Below are 8573 nucleotides of genomic sequence, written 5' to 3' on the forward strand. Positions count from 1 at the left end.
TATAGCAGGTCCATCTGCTTTAAAATGGGTTAGATTTGTAACTTACAGTATCTGTATCGTGCATCTGAGTTGATATCCAGCTCTATCATGTTCAAACAAAACCCTCCCACGCACCTCCATAGACGGATAGTTATCGTATGAAAATGTCTCGTATACTTCAGCACCAGGGTAAAATGAAGATCTTCCACTTTATGCACAATACAAGCCTGTTGGCAGTTTCAGGGAGGTAATAGTGTAGTACCGTGTGATTATGGATGATTGCTACCTATCTGCTAGGTTCAGTGGGGAGTCGTGGTATATCTGTGGTCTGACACTCATGACTCTAATGGCATAGTATGTTCATAGGTGGTATCCAAGGTAGCATTAAGAGCTGTAACAGCTCATTATCTCTCCGGTGTTCTAACACCTGAGGTGGGACGTATGACAGGCTTCTGAGTCTCCAATATCCCTGATGGATTTAACATTAAGCAGGTCTTTAAGACATGCCCGGAATTTAATCAACTATACATACACAGGACTGTATTAGGATGAAATGTGTAGCAGACTGTACATACACGAATACAGCCACTGAGGATAATACAAATGATAGTATTATTTTATTTCTGAGAAAGGAGTGTATTATACCAGTGAGCCGCAGATATGGGAGAGTTAGTTGCCAGGTTCTGGCTGCAGTGTTGAGTTGCCAGATCTGGCCTGTCCATGGATACTGATAGTTTCAGCAGAACAGATGCAAGAGGCCTCTGGAAGTCTGGAAGAGGCTCAGGCCAGACCCTTACCACACAGAGCTCCTGCTGGCCCGCAGCGGCTCCCATCGCGCTCACACACACACACACACACACACACATCGACACATCACACCTACACAGTACAGCACACACACACACACACACATCAGCACACACACACACACAGGGTACACACAGCACAATAACACACACACACACAGCACTCACATCACCATCTCCAGTTGGAGGTTAAAGAGGATGAAAGAACCAATTGGAGGGCTGTGTGTGTGTGTGTGTGTGGTGGTGTGTTGTGTGTGTGTGTGTGTGTGTGTGTGTGTGTGTGTGTGTGTGTGTGTGTGTGTGTGTGTGTGTGTGTGGTGTGGTGGTGGCTGTGTGTGATGCGTGTTGGGGAGTTCAGTGGTGTCCAGGGTTCTTCACGCTCTCCACCTCTCTACATGACACATGACTGGATGCGACGGCGGGGGGGGGGGGGGGGCTGGGGCATTAGATTATGAGACAAGAAGAGGTAAGGAGGGAAGACAAATACAACTAATCTATGAGACCTGGAAGTGAGAGAAGGAAGGTCAATTCCTAGATTACAAGAGGAAGCGGACCATATTTTGAGAACTTTGGTGTGGCGGCGCACAGAAGAAATTGTGGTGCTTCTTGTAAATATCACATTCTCCCATAATCCGGGTGTGGATGACAGATATAACTGGCTTGGTGGTCCAGATGTTCACACTCAAACCCCAAGCTGGATTAGAGAGTCGAGACGAAGATCGTCAAGATGAAAAATAATGTCTGAAAACAGAGGCATGGTGTCAGAGTAACCTGGATGCTCCACACATGATAAGGGAAAGCTGCAGAGAGGCTGACTGAGGCCACTAGTTCTATGGCTGGCTCCGGTATTACCGGTTTTTCTCTGGTGTCTTCCCAGTGTCTGATCGCAACCATGATGTAACCGTGATAAGCTCATATAAGTTAGAGGGCTCTACATGTCATGTGCTCATACGCCCCCCCTGCTGCGTGCGGCCAGGCTAATCCTCAAAAGCTTTCGTCTCTCTCTCTCTCTGCTTTAAAATGTCAAACACCTCTGCCTGCCTCCCCTCACCTTGTCACTGACCGTTCCGTGTGGTAATGTGGGGACTTTCATTGGTTTTGTAACCGACAGGGTTAAACACCTGGAAGCGCAGCAGAAGAGGGCATTAGCTTGCTTAAGCCTAAGCTTAGGCATTGACTGCTACAGCACCATAAAACAGGCAGCTCTATAACTGTAAAGGATGTGACTGTGTCTGGAACTGTTTGGAGGCAGGTTTGCGTTTTAAAACTCTCTGCTAGGAAGTTTGTGTGTAGGGCACTGATATCACAGACATTATACGCAGCGCTGTGGAGGGATCTGTAAGGCGTGTTCATGCTTTGGGGCATGTTTGATGACTTCTCTCTCTGTGCTCTGCTTTTTCTTCCCTGGTATAAACGTAGCTCTTAATTTTCCCTCTGATAGACCAGTAACTGTTACAGATCAAACTCCTCTTTCCTCCGCTAGGTATTCGCATTGTTTTGTCGTCGGGGGACACCCTGTATCCCACCTGCGGAGTCCCCCACGGGGGCGGGGAGAGTGGTCAGTTTGGGAAACACTGTTGTAGGAAGACACATCCAGTTTGAATCCATGCTAGCCTACCACTAGTGCGCTATCTGGTTTGTAGGACTGGGGAGATGATGGGCCTGCTAGCCTACACTAGTGCTCTATCGGTTGTAGCCAGTGGGGAGCAGATGGGCTGCTAGCTACCACTGGTGCTATTGGTCGAGCCAGTGGGAGAGATGGGCCTGCTGCACGTACCACTGTGTCTCTATCTGGTCCGGTAGAGGAGATGTGACTCTAGTCACGGACTTGGACTGGAGTACGACTCAAGTTGACAATTTTTGCAACTTAAAATACTTGACTTGGCAACAATAAAAAAAATACTTGCCTCAATTTGAACTTCTATGACCTCAGAACTTACTTGGACTTGAACTGCAATGACTGGAGAGAACTTCTGATTGTCACTGTGCGCAGCTATGTACAGCCTATCCCTGTCCTTTATATGGTCGTAGTGCTGCGAGGTTCCTGTGCTCTCTGTTCTTGTGTCTTGACCAATCAGATTCCACGGAAATTCACACAGGTTGAGAACGGCCAGCACAAAGCAATCATCTAGCAAAGCGTGAAGGCCCACTGGTCTCCGGTATTATATTATTTGCGAACCATGATAACGAGATTCTCCCTGACAAGACCTCAAGCAGAAGAGTGTCTTCACAGAAATGTTGCAGCAGCCGTACTACGCTAAAACTGTTTGGAGAGAAAACGAGAGGATATCTGGTCTGATGTTCAGACTAGGGCTTAGCGAATAACAACCGACATACAGTACTGGAGCAGCAAATCCCATTTCAAAGCAGATGGACTATACAGTACTGTAGCAGTGTATCCTATTTCAAAGCAGATGGACTATACAGCAGCTCCTCTCTTTATTGCATAAAGCATCATTGTTGTTTTATCTTTCCCAATTGGATCTTCCTTCCTTCCTTCCTTCCTTCCTTCCTTCCTTCCTTCCTTCCTTCCTTCCGCCCATCCTTCCCTCCCTCGCTCCCTCCCTGCTGTGAAAACACAGGGAGGAGTGCTGCCGAGAAAGACAGACTGCCGGTAACCGAGGTAACAAGTGGATGAGTGGCTTTTGAATGTGTCTGCCGGCATCCCAGTCTGTCTGCCTGCCTGCCTCACTCCCTCTCTGCCACCCTCCCTCTCTGCCACCCTGTCTGTCTGTCTGTCTGCCTGCATCCTTGTCTGTCTCCCTACCTGCCTCCCTCCCTCCCTCCCTGCCACCATGTCTGTCTGTCTGTCTGTCTGTGTCTGTCTGTCTGTCCAACTCCCTTCCAGCCTGCATCACTGCCTCCCTGTATGTTTGTCTGTTTGTCTGTCTTTCTGCCTGCCTCCCTCCCTGCCTGTCTGCCTACATACCTGCCTGCCTGTCAGAAGCCCCAGAAGTCTGAGGAGAAAATGGAGCGTGGAACGACAGGAGAAAGAGAAACAAACATTGTGTCTACCCATCGCCTAATGATTCCATGAGCAAAAGGATGGAGAGAGAGAGAGGGAGAGAGAAATTAAGAGAGAGGGAGAGAGAGAAATGGAGAGAGAGGGAGAGAGAGAAATTAAGAGAGAGGGAGAGAGAGTAATGGAGAGGGAGAGACAGAAATGGAGAGAGAGGGAGAGAGAGAAATGAAGAGAGAGGGAGAGATAGAAATGGAGAGAGGGAGAAAGAGAAATGGACAAAGAGAGAGAGAAATGGAGATAGAGAGAGAGAAATGGAGATAGAGGGAGAGAGAAATGGAGAGAGAGGTAGAGAAATGAAGAGAGCGGGAGAAAGAGAAATGGAGAAAGAGAGAGAGAAAGGGAGAGAAAGCAGCAACACCATTTGTCACCACTTATATAGCACAGCCTCCGTACTGCTACCTGGATGATGTTAATACTGCAGACAGAACCTGTCTGTCTGCCCGCCCGTCTGTCTGTCCGTCTGTCTGTCCGACTCTGACTCCAACCTCGCCACTTCAGGGTGCATCCCAAACGGCAGCCTAGCCCGTATATAGCACACTATTAGTAAGTCATTTTTGGTCATTTTTGACCAGATCCCAATGGGTGAAATGAAGTTCCCCAATTGTTGGACATAAAATACTGTAAAAACACCAGGAAATCAGCAGCACATTTCTCTGATGGCAGAAGATGGAGTCAAGGACAACTGCACACCAATGTCTCAAAATGGCCGCTTCCTCTTGTAATCTAGGATTGACCTTCCTTCTCTCACTCCCAGGTCATAAAGTATTGTCTTCCCTCCTTACCCTCATCTTGTCTCATTAATCTAATGCCCCAGCCCCTCCCCGTCGCATCCAGTGCATGTAGAGAGGTGGAGAGCTGGAAGACCCTGACAACACTGAACTCCTGCTGGCAAGAACACACACACACACACACACACACACACAGACAGACACATGCTCTATGCTGAGGGCATAGAGCATACAGATACCCATCTACTACCAATACGGATGGTGCTCAAATACAGTGCATCAAAAAAGTGTTGCTATTGATGGGTCATTGCTGGAGATAGTTGCCGGTAGCATAATTGTCAAAAGGGAATTAACAACGTGTACGAGTTGAAACATCATTAGCATTTCTGTAAGTGAGGTTGATGTTGTGATTCCTATCTTTGTAAACTGTGACTCTATACACTAGTCACAGCTGACGAGAGCACAGCCATGTCCCAACCCCTATTCTCCATATACAGATCTGCTATCTTAATTTGATCACTCTGTTGTCACAGAGAACGTTCCGGCACAGCAGGAAATGCTAATTGTATTCAGTATTCAAGTTTAGAATTTACACTTCAAAACGTCTGACTGGATTTGTCCTAATGAAAAAATGTGTCAACATTTCCATTAAATATAATCCACATAATTCACATTTCCTCTTGCTGCAGGATTATTTTCCTGCTGCGAGAAAAGCGTCAAATTAAGATGGCGTATCTGTAGTGCACTACCCTACAGGCCCTGGTCAAAGGTAGTGCAATGTATAGGGAATAGGGTGCCCTTTGGGATGCAGACACAGTCCACATACACACGAACATGGGCTCTCTGTCTGATCTGTTAAATCCTTAGCAGATCATTTCCTGCAAAAATTACCTTCAGCCAGGACTTTGGCATCTGACACACCAGGGCCAATGTCTTCAAAAGGAAAGTTTACAGCCTTATAGACCTTCTGGGTTTTGTTAATCTATAAACACCTTTTGTGGGGGTATTTATTTATTACGGAAATACATGGCATATGTTTGAGGGATGAATTCTTCTCTAATATAATTACTGTTGCTATCAGTTGTAGTGGTGGTATTTACAATGCCTTGCCACAGAGAAAGCTTTTATTTTGTAGTTTGGGCAGTGTGCCACACTGGATGGTAAACTAATTAGTTTGGCTAGTTGCCCGTCACTGAATATCAGATTTAACCTTCCCCTGGTGGCTGAAACTCTGGAATAGCTCATTTATATGTAGCCTGTTTAATGCAGGTGCACAAAGACTCAGCTTGGCGAGGTGCAGGTGCCACAAAGACTCAGCTTGGCGAGGAGGGGGGGGGGGGGGGGGGAAACAAGATGGAAAATAAATGTTGAGAATTAGTTCTCTGATGGATGAACTCTGACAGTGTATGATCAAAGCTGGAGCAGAGGAGAGCTCCTTTGACACCCATAAACAGGAGACCTGGGGGCCTCATTTATAAACGTTGCGTAGGCACAAAAGAAGGCATACGACACTAAGCAAACTTTGAGATGTATTTTTATTTTAAAAAACTTGACGGGAGAATGTGCGGTCCTCCACGGACACTTCGACCCATACGTACGCACATAAACTGGGGAAATGAGAACGGCAGAAGGATGAAACTCGAGAAAAGCTTTGAAAATTAATACCATTGTGTGAAATAAATAGAAATATTACATCTCACGTATTATATATGAAGAGTTCCCTGGAATGCACACAAAAAAAACCACAAAAAACATGATTTCGGATTATAAATACAAACGGAGATATCTGTTTTTGCAAAAGAACCCCTCAAATATGTTGTACAGTTTAATCAGGAATCATATTTAAATGGATCTGTAATTATTATGACATGTATTCCCATAAATAATAAGGTGAACAGTAGGACAAATTATGTTTAAACTGAGGACATTTGATGCCTCAGTCGGGCAGATACGAGTGCACAGTTTCATATATTGTTATCACATGTTCGTTGTGCAGAACTGTCAATGTGATAATGGCCCTGTCATTGTCAGTTACAATCAGAATCAGGGTAATTACCACACCTGAAGGTGTTACGCAACTGGGTGGCTTTGACAATCAAATGGGTGGGTATAAAAAGGCATGCATTTACAATGTGTAATGACGCACTATGGCTGCTTTGGCACTGTTGGAAGATTGGCGAATGGAAGAATTCGGAGAGATCGAAATTTTCAGAGACCAGACAGATTTACTGGCCAATGATAATAAGTGGCTTATGAGCCGGTTCTGATTACCAAGAGCTGTTCTCTTGGATCTCTGTGCTGTTAGTGGGGCCCAGCTTTACAGAGAAGCACCCGCCAGAAACCAAGCTGTGCCTATCCCACTTCAACTCCTTGGCAACCTTGTAATAGCGGCGATGATCTCTCTTTGCATTTGCAGAACTGCCCATCTGTGAGGACAACGGGCCGCTGAGGGGTTGTGACACACGAGGGCAGTGCGAGACGCCATCTGACCACGCAGCTCCTGCTCAGCACCACCGACCCCGCAGCTCCTGCTCAGCCACCACCGACCCCGCAGCTCCTGCTCAGCACCACCGACCCCGCTGGACCACTCAGCTCCTGCTCAGCACCCACCGACCGCTGGACCACGCAGCTCCTGCTCAGCACCACCGACCCCGCTGGACCACGCCAGCGACTACTAACAATAAAAAAAAAAAGTCACAATTGTTTGTGTAAATAAACGTTTAAACACAAACTTCTCCTTTGGTTTACTCTTTTCAAGAGAGAGAATACTAGTTACATACCTGGATCATCCGGTGCGTCTTGCATGTTCCGTGTCCCCCTCCACCTCCGTCACTAATCCACTCAGGAGGGATTCCCCTATAATAACCGGCAAGGGGCTTGAGCTCCGGTGTCCCCTTTCCCCCGCCCGTGGCACAAACACTTTGTCTGTGTAAGGCTGTGCGCCTTTTGGCCTCCACTTTTGTCGGACCATTTATTTTTATTTCTGAGAGGGTCTGACCTTCTGAGCCAGCAGCTTTCAGTCCGCCACATGCTCCCACTCTAACGCCTTTTTGTCATTTGTAATGCCCACACTGTGTCCACCAAACAATATATTTGTTCTTGCTTCAACCTCCACTACAAGAACATCCATTTCACGGCGGTGAATATATATATTTTTGCCTTTGTTGCGGATTTGCCGCCATGTCCTCATGCAGTCAGTATGGATGAATATTAATTAGGGCTTTCACTGATTATTATAGGCAACTTATGGGCGTTAAAAGGGTGGACAAAGACGCCTCGCTCACGTGCGCCAAATTTCGAGTTGATTGTGATTTATAAATGGAAACCGTGGGATGTGCGTGTGCACTGTGTTATAAAACACAATATAGTTTTGTACGTAAGCACTTTCTGTTGTTTCGTCCGTACTCCACCTTTGACGTGAATCCCCCTCACAAATTTTATAAATGATTTGATCAGAACACACACTACGTCCTAAATGGCACCCTATTCCCTATGTAGTACACTACTTTTTGATCAGGCTCTAGGCTCTGGTGTAAAGTAGTGTGCTATGTAGGGAAACAGAGTACCATTTGGGGCTGCAGTGTGTGGGGAGGATTAACAACAACATTTGTCATGACAGAACTCTTGAGGTGAGGATTTTATTTCTCAATGTCCCTTCAGGAACCCTCATTACTGCATAGGCATCTCAGATGATGTAAAACGATAGTCCAACAAAGTACTTATAACTTAAATGAATCTACGATTGGGACCTTCTGTGAGAAAAGCTATAGTTTCTATGCTGTCTGGAGATGGCTACAGTACTGGACAAGGGGAAGCTAAAGGACTTTTCCATGCATTTTAGCAGATGATTCAATGGTTTAGAGGAGCAGGTACTAGCGGTTAGAGGAGCCTAGCGGTGAGAGGTAGCCTAACGGTGAGAAGGTAGCCTAAGCCGGTTGAGAGGTAGCCTAGCGGTGAGAGGTAGCCTTAGCGGTGAGAGGTAGCCTAGCGGTGGAGGCTAGCCCTAGCGTGAGAAGGTAGCCTACGGTGAGAAGGTAG

This window comes from Salvelinus sp. IW2-2015, linkage group LG31 (assembly GCF_002910315.2).
Source record: "Salvelinus sp. IW2-2015 linkage group LG31, ASM291031v2, whole genome shotgun sequence".
Classification (NCBI taxonomy): domain Eukaryota; kingdom Metazoa; phylum Chordata; class Actinopteri; order Salmoniformes; family Salmonidae; genus Salvelinus; species Salvelinus sp. IW2-2015.